General features: G+C 44.0%; 1 long non-coding RNA gene across 1 annotated transcript in view; it reads right to left on the reverse strand.

Moving 5' to 3' along the window:
• Nucleotides 1-12,524, reverse strand: part of LOC141742116 (uncharacterized) — a 95,647-nt gene that overhangs the window by 18,110 nt on the left and 65,013 nt on the right. Inside the window, exon 2 of the long non-coding RNA XR_012586594.1 lies at nt 10,900-11,059. This is a non-coding gene — a long non-coding RNA (uncharacterized LOC141742116). The remainder of the gene's footprint in view (nt 1-10,899; nt 11,060-12,524) is intronic.

A 12,524-nucleotide genomic window follows, 5' to 3' on the forward strand; every position in this document is an offset into this window, starting at 1 on the left:
TATTGTAAGGTAGCAATGGAAAATTTGCACTATTTTCTTGAGCATTGTTTTGTTATCCCTCAATGGTCTGCAGCACCTGCACTTTCTTGCTGTTTAATGCAAACGGGCATTTGCCCCTTATACTCTAACGGGCTCCACACTGGGGCCCTTCTGCCTCATTCTTTGTTGAAATTGTTACTCAGACAGTGATTTTTCACTGCCTGCAAGCATTCCTCTGAAGAAGTTATGCACAAAACTGCAACAACACCTTTTTTTTTTAAAAAAAAATACTTTCATAAGGAGTCGTGAAAATGAAAGGTAGTTCAAAATCATTAATTTTCTGAACCTTCAAAAACAGTCTGCACTATTTGCCAGACCAAGAGCATCACAGCGAATATAATACCATGCATGTGGAAACAGAGAAGGGAGGAAGGAAGAGTGCACAAGCAAGCTTAATAACCGTTAGCATCAATGCAAGGGAAGTGCAAAGTGAAATTATGCTATCAAACACGATCGCTGGAAGGTATGAACGCAAAGAGTGTTATGCTGTGGAGGCGAACAAAACAGGAGGATGCTGCCTCCGAGAGCAATAGCACAGAGAAGGGCCTGGGAGCAATGGGCGGATACATCAGCCTCAGCTCCTTCTGTGATGTTACAGAAAAACAGATGCCCTAATGTTGATGGCAGGTACCAGGCTCAGCGGTTTGAGCTCTGAAATTCTCCTGCAGCCTGCTCACTGGGCTCATAAAACACGACTGTCACACCACCGGATTATTTGAATGAATACAGCAGGAGTTGTATCTCCTCCTGTGACCTTTCTACAGCCTGTTATTGATCACCGTTAATGTTATCAAAGACAACATTTTTAATAAAGATGTATAAAATAAACTCAACGTATAAAAATAATAATGATAGCGATACTAGCTCTAGCACGGACATAAATTCATTTTTTTGAAAGGATTGTGACCCTGAAACAGGTTATTCCTTCCAAGAGGATTTGGGTAATATATTTAACCTGCTGTATTTGGAACTCTCTTTTTGCAAAGCGGATATCACAAAATCATGGAACAATCTCATTTGGAAGGGATCTCTGGGGGTCTCTAGCCCATCTGCTCAAAGAGACAGACCCATTTGTGCCAGCAGTATCTTTGTCCTATTATTTTATTTTATATCTTATTCTTGATCTCTGGTGCTAAATTGATCTCCACTGAAAATCTGCAAAGTTTCCAAAGCGCTAATTTGGAGGAACCCCTGACTTGCAAGAAATGTTCGATCTCCATCCCTGACCCTCAAGCACCCATCGCTCTGCTGGGCTTTGAGCAGGAAACTCAGCAGGCTGCATTTCTCCTTGCCATGGATAAATTGATCCCTTCTTCTTAATTGCCATTCCTTCCTGAACTTTGGTTGGCAGCGCTGACAAAGGCTTAGAAGCAGAACATGGCAAGCTGTTTGAATTACAAGGGGTTTTCTAATACTTTTTTTAACCATTTTCCTAGTAATCTTTGTAACCCCCCACTCAAATGTTGTGGCATTGCAGGTATGAGACAGCCTGACCTTTACAACTACCCATTACTGGCCAAAATCTAACATTAACATGAAACTCTGCTCTTTCATGGAGGGGAAACCTGCATAGTTAATTGTGAAGAAATTATTCTATTGGAATAACTGGCTGCAGGTGCTTGTTACAGGAAAGATATTAGAAAATACTAGTTCTTTTTCCAAAGAGTTACAGAATTATAATTTATGAAGGTAGCATTCTTTTAACTAGTTGTAATGATGAAGTATTGCGTTCACAGATCGAATGATAAGATGCCTGAAGGAGCTCTTCCAATTACGAGCAGATTATCTGTGCAGTGTTAGGGCAATGCCACTTTATCTGGAGTGATGGAAGATCAAACAAAGGCTATCACTGCCTTACAAATACAAAACACGGAGGCTTGCGGTGTCGAGGGCTGACGATTAATAAGAGGTCTAAGTTAGAATTTGTAATTACAAGTCTCTACTACAACAGTAAGAAAAATCATAAACATGGAAAGAAAACCGGGGCAACTGTCATGCTTTAGGAGTGTTAAATTGTGGCTCAAACTTTGCTGCTTTAGGAGTATTAAATCGCATCCTGCTTTGCTGCTCTCACCTCCCTGCTGACAGCCAGGGACCTTCACTCGGGGACCCAGGAGCAGAGAGAAACGTCCCCCTCGCATTCCTATGTACCTTGTCACTGTGAGGGTGACCAAGCACTGGCACAGGTTGACCAGGAAGGCTGTGAAGTCTCCATCCCTGGAGCTCCTCAAAAGCTGTCCGGACATGGTCCTGAGCAACTGGTTGCCCTGCTTGAGCAGGGGGGTTGGAGCTGATGACCTCCAGTTCCCTTACAACCTGAACCATCCTGTGATATATCATTGGATAGCTTCCATCCACCCTACTCCATCAGAGAGAACAGGATGAAAGGCATTTCTTGTGACAGCTTCTCCTCCTAAAGAACCACAGACTCGTATTTGATCATAAAGGAAAATCAATTCACTTGTGCCTTTCTGCTTCCAGCAGTACGGAAGGTCTAGAGTCCAACTTTGGATCAGTTGCTTTCCAGGAAGGTAATTTTCTTAGCATACTTGTATTTGCAAGATTGAAGTAATTTAGGAAAGGACCATATCTTTCTTAAAAGCCATAGCGTGTTTGCTATCATGACATTACATCCCAAAGGATGCAAGTTTCAGCCTGAACGTTACTATTAGCGAATAATATGGCTATGGCAGGAATGAAGAGACAGCCCCCTTACACGCAGTCTTGCCATGCTTTATCAAACAAATGCAAACTTTGAATTTTGAGACAACTTCTGGTTTGCTTGCTTCCTTCTGTAGCTTCCTTGGTGGTTGCAACTCATGGTGGGAGCTGGCGCAGGAAAACTGGCTCTCTCATCACGTTTCTTTAACCAGAGCCTATACCCCAAAGCCTGGCAGCCACCGGGGATGCAGGGGTCTGTAAGAGGGGGCTGCCCGCATGCTGATTACATGCCAATCACGGCTACCTCTGCTGCAGCACTGCTGTACGCAGGGCAACAAAACAGACGACTCCAGGGGCTTCCTAATCTGACACGGCCAGTCTCTTACCAACACCATCAGTTTGCAAAACCTAGATACAAGCTGGGAAAGAAGCAAAAACTTCAAACTCTAAACTTAATCTGTGGTCATACGGGGTCAAGCTGGTCTGGCATCGCTAAGCCTCTAAACGTGCAAATAAATCTGGGTCAGCGACAGCAGGTGAGAACTGCTGCTCCTTCCCATATAGACGGTCTCCAAGAACAGAAGTAGACGTTTCAGACCTTACAATCCCTATAATGCGGACTGTACTTTCAAACCTTGAAACTCTCTCAATAAATCCACTAAAATCCCTTTTATTCCCTTCCCCCCCTCGCCCCAGCAGCTAATAAACCAGCAAATTTTAGATGGGGGTCCTTTGAGCCCATCCCAGGTTACCCATGGAGGAGCGCTAAAATGGATAAGCCACAGGCACTTTTAACCCCCCAGTTATTTGGAATACCAAATACATCAAAGGGAATTTCTATCAATGTGTACAATTAAATACTCACAGGTGGCATACAAAACAGGTCTAGGTGCTTTGTTCAGAAAATTGAGCTGATAGAGTTTACGAGTCCCATGTAGCAACCTGCACATACTATGCGATTCATAAGCCGGGTGGGTAATTACTGGCAGTCATGGTCTGCAGTTCCTACACACACACAGCTCGCAAACCCTTCCTGTCTAAATCTGCCCTGTCCTCGTGTGCTAATTCCCTTAGGAGGTCTTGATATTTGAGCTTTGTGAATATGAAATTGGGTTCTGCACGGCGCTGTAGGAGCTCTGCACTCTGCGTGCCCTCAGCGAGGGGAGCTGCACCGCACTGCAGGTTATGAGCTCGCCTGGGTGTGAGTCCATGTATGCACGCTCAGCTGTTCCCCTGTGCTTAATGAAGGTCATAAAAGCCAGTGAGAGCTGTAATGTGTTCTTATTTGCATACCCAGGTTGAATAATCCTGTTCACTTGTGTGCCTTACCAGCTTGTTGTACCACAATTCAGGAGTACTAGAAAAGAGAGTTATTTTATATTGGTCCAAAACTTGTACAATTAGAACAAAAAAATGATCCCTCAAGGCTTGTTTGTCTGATAATTAATCTTGCTAGAAGACTACGCTGGTAAATAAATAAATAAGTCTCGCAAAACTGCTGTTCAAGGTCTTCTCTGCCAGTCATCCACTACCCAAGTCCTACTACTTCCTGAAGGTGAATACTCAAGAATATGCATAATTCACACGCTATCTTTGTTTATCAGGCTCACCGTCACCCAGCACGTTCCCTTCCTCCCCTTGAAAATCTTTTCAGACTCAAGCCTCCAAGAGCAGACGCAAAGAAAAAAGAAAAAAAAACCAGACTTACCAACACCATAAAAAACCTCAATGTCTCTGCGCCAGGTGTGAAGCGTCCATATAGAATGCTAACAGAAACAGAATAGATAGAAAATAGCAGGAGACGGAATTTGCACGTGTTTTGTTGTTCGTTGGCTTAAAGTATCTCCCCAGCACAAGCTCAGGGTTTAGCCTCAATTATAGGAGGTAGGGCAGAAACCACCTACGCTGCGCGGAGGGAAGAACACAAAATGGCCAATACCTAGAGCAGGAAGGTCAAACGCTATAGAAGGCATCCCCAAAGCATCTCTTATCACTGCAAAGAAGGTAAGGTACCGTGCTCTATTAAACTGTAAAGCTCTAAACCTGTCTTTGCAGAATCCCTTTGTCCACGTAATTATAAAACAGTCGGTGAAGACTTAAAATTTCCCATTATTTCTACAAAGCCTTACCTTAGTTGATATCAATGCGGTGAGCGCAGGCTTGGTTCTTCCCTGCCCTGCACTTCACAACCCAGATCGCTTTTTCAAACTTGCTCAGGTCAAAACCTTGCAGCCGTTTGCACTATAATTACAGACTTCACGCAATGCACAGCAGAGACTACAGCACAGCCTGCACAGGGCCTCTGGACAGGAGCATGCAGACCACCTACAGCTGAAAACAAAACCAAACAAACTCTAGATCTCTTACCGCAAGGACAACCGGACGCCAAGGGCTACACAGAGAGACTCAGCACAGGCTCTGGTCCTTACCTAAATGCATCTTAGCATCGCATAAATCACGCAAAAGGGAGTCATTTTAAATTAGTTCAGACAGTACAAAGCTCAAGGGGAACAGGATGAAGCCCAGTCTAAAAGCCCGTCTGTGCCACAGCTTCATCGCTTGGGCCAGTATCAAAAGTGAACTGAGTGTAAGGGCCAGGAAGATCCCAAACAGGTTGAAGTGAGATGAGCCATAGCTACAGCCAGAAATCCAGCCAGCAGCTGTGAGCTGGGCATTAAACCTCCTCAGACAGATAGTGGTCAGATTTATCTTGTAAACCGTAAGAAAATACTAGAGAACCTGCACTTCAACCATAAAGGAGAATTTCATGCTTGTTAAATGCTTTGTAGATCGCTTCCCATAGTAAAATGAGCAAATCGGAGAGAGACCAATTTAAAAGTCTTTCCATAAGGCATCAATATTTACTAACAACAGAAACCTGTGACTACATCCACATCTCATTTAAATTAACACGCTTCCACTGGTGAAAGGACATCACTCGAGATGAGCTCAAGACAGAAACGGCTGTGACCAATGCAGAATTAGCATCGCCTCACACAGAGAGAGCCCTGTCTTGTCCCTCCCTCCTTGTGAACCCAGTACGCCTACTGAAGTGAAGCTGATCTGGGGCCAGTGGAAGGACATTTCCCATTGACCAGGACTGAAGTTGAACCAGACCAAACAACGCACCAGTTGCCGAGTGGAGGAGGAGGATACAGCAGCGCCGCTGATACGGGCAGCTTTCCCTCTCCTGCTATGACTGACGGTGAAAAGAACGACGCTGGAGAGCAACCAGCAAAAGTCCTGGTGATGTCAGTGTGTCTCAACTACAGGACACTAAATAAATAAATTCTTTACTGAATCCTTCTTGTTTCAATATAGCTGTGGTGCTACATGACCTTATGTGTCATGGTGAGCAAGTAACATCAGCTCCCAGAATAACACAATGTCCAAGAAATGTGTGGATATACGAATAAAGGAGGGTAGAGTAGGATTAAATGGAAACGTATAACCTCTGAATACTGCACTGGAGAAATTCATGCTGAAAGATGTGTAGGGAGTTGCGTGCCGATTTATTTTTATTTTTTTTTTATGGGAGAAAATACCTTATTTGATGATATTCAAAGAATTCATTAGCTTTGTTCATCAAAAAGGAAAAACGAGAGGGAATGTTATAAACATGTAAGCACTTTCATGGGGAGAAGTGAAAACTGCTTTAATCTCATGAAGAAAGGCACGGTAAGAAGCAATGGTTGGAAATTGAAACTAAAACCAGGGAAATTAAAACTGGAAAAAAGGAATTTATTTTTTTTTTCTTTTTCAAACAAAGGATAATAATCACAGGAAGAGACTGTTAATCACTGGAACTTTGCTTTTACACACAAAGCAAGAAAGTCTAATGTCACATAGCTCGCCTCAGGGTAGGGCTCAGTCAAACAGATCTGGGGGCAGCTCGCCTCTAACAAAAATGTACAGGAAGTCTTTTCCAAGTTTGGTTCTCTTTTTAGCAAGGTGTCACCATAATTGGCTGGTCTGGATGAGTTCCACCACCAGCAGGATGGGATGTTTTATATTGAGAAGTTCAGAAGCAAGCGTGAGATGGACTCCAGAGGAGTTTGAGAGTGGCCTTTAACCAGCACTAAGGCACTGGTACAACCAGGTGGTGACTCCTGGTGGGGACGCGGGATGGGAAGGTGGCTCCTCTGCCCTGAGGCTGCTGTCTCATGGGGACCTTGCCTGCGGTGGGGCTCTGCAGCGCTTGACAAGCTGAGGCAAATCTTCCTGAAGGTGAGTGTGAACCCCCAGCGCCCTGCGATTCAAATGCTGTGCAGTCTCTCCGAAACTTCACACAAATTTATCTGAGGACTTCGTGCCAAGTTGAAAGAATCAAGTGAAAAATGGTTATGGTTTGGTCCGTGGCTGGGAATATTCATTTCCACATCAGCATTCTAGTCTCACCCCTATTTTAGGGCAAAATCATGAGATGGAAAAACAAGTGCTCAAAGGTTAAAGAACAGGCAGGTAATCCGATCGCTAAAAATAAAAAGGTTTGGAAGCACATTCATAAGAAAGCATTAGCAGTTACCATAAATGCTGTAAATTTGAAGCAGATATAGATAAGGGACAAAAAGCAAAAATAGCAAGTTTTCAAAGATAAACTGAGGTTTATCCATGTTATTTCACATAAATAAACCCCTTACTCCCTGATAAATCCACAGGGGGAAGGGATTCATTTCCAAAGCCCTGCTTGGGGATGTAGCTATGTGATTCCCATTAACACCACAGCTAAATCTCTGCGCACCACTCCAAAAGTCTCGCGCCAGGAGCATGCGGGGAGTGGCAACGCAGTTCCAAGATACAGCCAAGGGGCAGTGAAAGACGCAAGTTACCAAATGCTATCTGTAATTAAGGACTGAAAACACCTTTTCATGGAAGTGAATGGCAAAAATACAAGCAGCAAATAGGAACGGATTGTTAAATATGTTTTGATAATATCAGACTTTGTGGAAATGGTGCATTAAGGTCAGTGACAGCTCACCAGGAACACTAGGGGAAGATAATTTAGGACAGAGAATTAATTGTTTATACTGGATTTACAAAGTGTTTTTCTGTTCGTTCCTGAGAATATCAGGTAATTTTCAGCAAAGCAGAAAGAAGTCTCCTTTAAAAACAAAGAAAAATTGCTCCCCGTCTTCATTTTCTAAAATGCGTTCTCCCCTGAAACAAATGAGATTTTGTGATGTCATCTAGAATGTAATGTCACAAGGAGAACTAGCAAAGAGTGATACTGGAGGGGCGAATGTAAGAATGATGAGAGAAATTTAATTAGACTTGAAAAAGTTAATGAGAAGTTGTGTATAATACATGAAAAAAGCAGCAAAGATTTCAATAAGTAGAAGAGGCATTTCATCGAAGATTTTGCCGCTGACTAATTATAAAAGTAATTAAAACAGTGTTTGTATGAAGCCCCTATCTGGAGGGGAGAACAATAGGATATATAGAGGGATAAATGGATAAGAGTTTAAAGTAGAGGCATTAATCAGAAAGTGAGAGTAAAGGACTCCCCCCTTTCTAACGAATCTTAGTTAATTGCTGCACCATTTCAAACCAAGGTTTTGCGTTGGGAAGAAACGTTTAACTCTGCTTGCATCGTGGAGGTTAATCTCTTATAAGTTACTCTCTGAAACAGCTGCAGCTACAGGTAAAAAACAGGAAAAACAGATTGCATTAAACAGCTAAAATATATCCAGTCTCTGCCAGAAAAAAATGAAACTTTGAAGAAGAAAAAAGATAAATCTGGAAGAGTTAGTTAGACCACTGGGAGGATGTAGAGAAGGATTTCTACCTCAAATGTCTACAGGATACATGAAGGAGAAATGCTCGTGCAATGTGTTTGATAACGCCTTTATCAAACACACCATTGCCCTGTGGCCCCCCCAAAACAGGGTGAGAGCGTGGGGTCGGAGGGGAGCCAGCCTGAGCCCGGCTTTGCAAGGAGGCAGAGAGTCCCCAGGAGGGAGAGGGGCAGGAAAACTCAGGCGCATCCAGCATTTGCGGAGAGAACGTACTTCTCTCTGCCCTGCTAAGCTCCTTAAAGGTTTTCCAAAGATAAAAACACATTTAAGTGAACATAACACGTGTTTAGCATAATAGCCTTTACAGCAAGCCAAATATTCAATGTGTCACAAGAGGTGAAAACGCACATCTCTTAAAACTAAAAACTATTAATCTGATCAAAGGCACTCACTTCACAGCCCGAAGCCTGAAAAGAGAATGGTAATTAAAGTGACTTTCAATAGGTAAGACCGTTAGAAGTTCGAAATTGCTTCGGCAGAGGAAGGACAGTGAAGATGCCTCCTGCGAGGCTGCGAGCTCTGGTGTCTGCCAAGGGAGGGAATGGGGATGATCGGGTTGTGGGTGGGACGGAAAGCCCAGGACAGACCAGAGAAGACGGATCTCAAGCAATCCAACTGGTCAGGGCTGAATTCATCACGTGAACAGGCAGACCCATGTCATTTTCTAATAAAAAAAAAAAAAAAGAAAAAAAGTTTTGTGTTTATTTTAAGGAAAAAGTAATTCAAAAATCATAGAATCATTTAGGTTGGAAAAGACCCTTGGGATCATCGAGTCCAACCATCAACTCCACTCTACAAAGTTCTCCCTTACACCATATCCCTTAACACCACATCTAAACGAGTCTTAACCACATTCAGGGATGGTGACTCCACCACCTCCCTGGGCAGCCTATTCCAGTGTCTAACCACTCTTTCTGTGAAGAATTTTTTCCTAATGTCCAGCCTAAACCTACCCTGCTGCAGCTTGAACCCCTTCCCTCTTGTTCTATCACTAATTACCTGTGAGAAGAGACCAGCACCAACCTCTCTACAATGTCCTTTCAAGTAGCTGTAGAGAGTGAGGAGGTCTCTCATCACTCAAATATTATAAGTTAAAGGGAAGACCTACTGCCAGGAGACAGTAGCAGGAGAAATTAGCAGTAGATGGAACATTTATGTTGAGGTATGCTACAGAGAGCAACTTTCTGTAGCTGCGTTGTCGTATTTCAAATGTCTTAAAAACGAGCCTAGTGAATTGAGAGAAAATTGAGGACGTAAACATGGAGTTTCCCCAAGGCATTATGTGGTGTTTAAGCCTGACTCACCGGGGAGGTGAGTCACTACCCGCCCTGTGCCACAGCAAGCTGCTTATTCAGCCAAACCTGCTGCCAACACAAAATAACATGTCTTTATGGTGCCGCGATAATGTGGAGCAGTTAAAGGTTCAACCGGGACCCAGTTTTACCTGGAAAGGTTCATCTGTGCCTCCTACTTGTGAATATACTGCCATGTCGTTCTTACCAGAGCAGAAAGAGGGTAAACAACTCTCCAGCAAAAATATATGGAAGGGGAAACGAGCAAAAGAAATATCGCTTCCAGGAAAATGCTCAAAAGAATAAAAACATTTTTTCTCTGTCAAAAGCTGATAAACCTTCAGATGAAAGATTCTACTAAAACCATGTTATTTGCCTGATGATTCATTTAGGAGATCATTTAATTGACCTTCATTGCTTGTTTTGTCATTAAGAACTTGAAACACAGATTGACGAAACCCTTCAGCCTCGCCCTGCCCACCCAAACTCCATCCCTGACCCAGCCAGGTCCCTCCCCTGCCTCTCCCCACCGCCCCCACAGCAGGTACGGCTCCTCACTCGCTACCAAGCCAGGGAGGAAAACGCATTCTGCAAAGAGCCAGGCGGAAAGACGAGGGGACCACAAACCACAGATGATGCTTCCCTTGTGCTTTCTGGGCACCTTCCATGTCCCCCACAGGCACCCTCCTCCGGAGGTCCCATTAGAAGCAATGGGCTGGGTTCTCTTTGCTTTGAGCATATTAGCAGCAAACATGGGGCCAGTTAACGATGGTCTGGGAAGCGCAGGCTTTGCCTGCAAGGCTGACAACCGCAGGTCAACCCGCAGATGGAAATGTGGCTCCAAAACTCATTCCAGGTATAACAAGAGCAATCATTATCAGAATAACCCCTGGGGTTTAATTCCACCCAGCAGGTCCCTGGATCCACCTGCCTCCTCATACGCTTTTTCTGCATCCGTTGCTCTCAGCACCCACTTCTTAATGTTACCTCCTTTCACACCTCCTCCGACTGTACAGCACCTCACGCAACGGGACTCAGCCAGTCGCAAATCTATAGGCATTGCCATGATGTCATGATGAAGATACCACCAAAGATGCAAGGATGGCACATACTTGACTTGTTCCTCTGCTACCGAGCCACGCTGCCAGGAGCGCTTCCATCTTCCCAGTCTCTTCAGCATCTCCATTTTCCATCCTGTAGCTCTTCCCAGCTCGTGCTGGCGATAGATGTGCTCTCTCCGGTGTGGGATATCCAGGCCATGCTGACCTCCTTCTATATTGCAAGGGGAAAAAAAGAAAAAAAAAAAAGTATTTTTGAATCATAACTAAACTTTTTGTCTCAAACTTCTGAATTCCTGTGTGAAAACGTGGTTCTAGCTTTTATTTCCTAGCACTAGAGAATTCTGTAATACACTGCAGTCATACATAAAGTCATGAAAAAGGAAACAGCTTCCCACTGCAACTAAAATGCCTTGATGCGGCACACACTCTAAACACAGAAAAAACGACAGCGGGATTTTTTTATCTTCTAAACATCCCTGCCATCTTACAGGGATTTACTTATTAATGTCTATTATGAGTACAAAGATAATACATAAGCACAGCATTCTTCCATATTTTATAAAACAAGGAAAAAATAGTCACTGCAGATGAAGCTGCCATTAATTCTGCTTAAAGGGGAAACCAAAACGTCTGACAGCTTTAGTAAGTAAGAAAAGGACAATCTGCACGGTAGTAAAGGTATGTAGCACCTACTGCCAAATTGTCATCCTCTTTTTCAGACCAGGCATACTCTTTTTCCTGGTAAAACGATAACGAGAAAAACTTGGCTTCCTAATTTTGTTCTATCACTTTTAACACTTTTCCACTAGTTTCTAGAACTCCTCAGCTCCTGCTTTTTCCCACGTAAGCAGCCCCATTGCTTCACAGGACATGGATTTACACTGAAACCCAGCAGTCCAGCATATCGCTTTGGATCTTCTTACATTTCCACGGGCATGAAATTTGTGATGCTAAATTGAAAAAGTGGCTAGTGGTCCTTAGAGCAGAGACTGCCTCTCTCCTGTACCCCACTGGTCTCTTGCAGGAGAGAGCCCCAGCAGCCGTCCAGGCAGCGCTGCTGCCGTGGGCCTTTCCCCTCCAAGGTTTTTGCTCCAGGCAGCTCTGACCATCCAGGTGCTCCAGCTTGGATGAGGAGCAGGAGCTCTGAGCACCAGAAGAGAGGTGCTCATTCATTTCACCTACCTTCAGAAATTACGTGGTCCTTAAACATAAGTGGCCTGCTGCTGGTCTCTAAAGTATAGCTGCCTCGCAGCTACCTGAGCAGGTACACAGGTGAAGAAATCTCATGTGGAGATGCTGAAGAAGCGGATGAAAGAGAGGAAGTTGACACATATGGTGGTCTCTGTCAGAGGGGAACCTCATAGGATTTCCAAGACAGAGATGGGTAGAGGCAGCAGGCAGTGTTTGGTGCGGGAAAGATGAAGAACATGACAAGAAAACGTCAATGCTGTAACTGGGAGAGCGGTAGAAGAGGGGAGACAGAGACAATCGCTGGCAAGTGAGCTGGACTGTCTCAGGGATAAGGAGGAGCGCCCACAAGCAGAGAAATCAAGGAGCTTTATTAAAAGAGCAAGAGCAGACGATGGGCAGGAAAGAGGAAGATAGAGGGTGGCTGGAGCAGGGGAGCACAAAATGGGAAAGAAGATGCAGAGATGCTCAAAAGCAAAGGAGAAGCT

The sequence above is a fragment of the Larus michahellis genome, chromosome 4 (assembly GCF_964199755.1).
Source record: "Larus michahellis chromosome 4, bLarMic1.1, whole genome shotgun sequence".
Classification (NCBI taxonomy): Eukaryota; Metazoa; Chordata; class Aves; order Charadriiformes; family Laridae; genus Larus; species Larus michahellis.